The sequence below is a fragment of the Gossypium hirsutum genome, chromosome A02 (assembly GCF_007990345.1).
Source record: "Gossypium hirsutum isolate 1008001.06 chromosome A02, Gossypium_hirsutum_v2.1, whole genome shotgun sequence".
Taxonomy (NCBI): Eukaryota; Viridiplantae; Streptophyta; class Magnoliopsida; order Malvales; family Malvaceae; genus Gossypium; species Gossypium hirsutum.
Window position 1 is genome coordinate 18,476,557 of NC_053425.1, and position 1,470 is coordinate 18,478,026.

The following is a 1,470-nucleotide window of genomic DNA, read 5'->3' on the forward strand; positions in this document are numbered from 1 at the left end:
GTTGATTTTTGAGTGTCGTCTCGGTATTCTAAATACGAGTCTTTGACACCGAGATGAATTTGGTTAGCATCTCCTCAAGGTTCAACTTTTTCTCCTGCTGGTATGGTGGTTGCTGAAAACCTAGAGGGGGTGCTGGTTTCTAATTTCCTTGGCCTCCCCATGAAAAATTTGGGTGATTCCTCAAACCTGCATTGTAAGTATTGCTATAAGGAATATTTTGAGATCGAGGATTATTACCCATGTAATTTAACTGTTCGTTCTCCGTGTTGTGGCCATAAGGTGGGTATTTTGAATTGCTCGATCCACCTCCATTCGCTTCGCACTGTATTACTGGGTGAATCTGTGAAGAACTAAGAAAACCATTAATTTTCTTATTTAAGAGTTCTACCTGATTGGAGAGGATGGTGACCGAATCAATGTTATAAACACCGGCTATTTTCGTTGGCTTTGTCCTCATGACTTGCCACTGATAGTTTTTCAGTGACATCTCATCAATAAATTCATAAGCAGCCTCAGGTGTTTTATTATTGATAGTTCTGCCAGTGGCTGCATCAATCATCTGCCGAGTCGAAGGGTTCAGGCCATTGTGAAACGTTTGGACCTTTAGCCAGAGTGGTAACCCATGGTGAGGGCATCGTCGCAAAAGGTCTTTGTATCTCTCCCGTGCATCGTAGAGTGTTTCTAAATCCATCTGCACAAAAGAAGAGATATCATTACGTAATTTAGCTGTTTCAGCCGGTAAAAAATATTTCAATAAAAACATTTCGGTCATTTGTTCCCAAGTAGAGATTGACCCTCGTGGTAACGAGTTCAACCAATTTTTAGCCTTATTCCTTAACGAAAAGGGAAACAACTGAAGGCGGATGGCGTCATTAGAAGTGCCATTAATTTTAAAGGTATCGCAAAATTCTAGGAAATTTGCCAAGTGAGCATTGGGATCCTCCTCTTGCAAACCATCAAACTGAACAAACTGTTGTATCATTTGAATTGTGTTAGGTTTCAGTTCAAAATTATTTGCAAAAATAGCTGGTCTAACTATACTTTACTCAGTTCCTGTTAAATTAGGTTTAGCATAATCATACATAGTGCGTGAAGCAGGATTCTGATTTACTGGATCAATAGCAATCGCAGGCAGTATCAGGTTTTCTTGGTTTTCAGCCATCTCCTTGGTTGTGGTTTGAATATTGTCCTCTTGCTCGTTCTCTGTGTATCTTAAGCTTTGCCTTATTTCTCTTTGGTTTCTGCGAACTGTGCGATTGATCTCACTATCAAAAAGTAATGGTCCTGACGGGTTTCTTCTAGTCATAAACTATAAAAACCTGCCAGAAAAAGGGAAAAAGAAGAATTAGTAATAAAAGTTAGAATAAAATTTATATTGCAATAAAAGTAAATGGCTAAAGTAATAAAAATTGAGTATTCCTAATATCTTAATTCCCTGGCAACGGCGCCAAAAACTTGATACGTGATATT

At 38.6% G+C, this 1,470-nt stretch overlaps 1 non-coding gene across 1 annotated transcript; it reads left to right on the plus strand.

The window, feature by feature from the left end:
• The first annotated feature begins 617 nt into the window (after positions 1–617).
• LOC121217478 (small nucleolar RNA R71) lies at positions 618–724 on the plus strand. The gene has a single exon (XR_005913564.1). It is a non-coding gene; the product is annotated as a small nucleolar RNA R71 (small nucleolar RNA).
• The last annotated feature ends 746 nt before the right edge of the window (positions 725–1,470 follow it).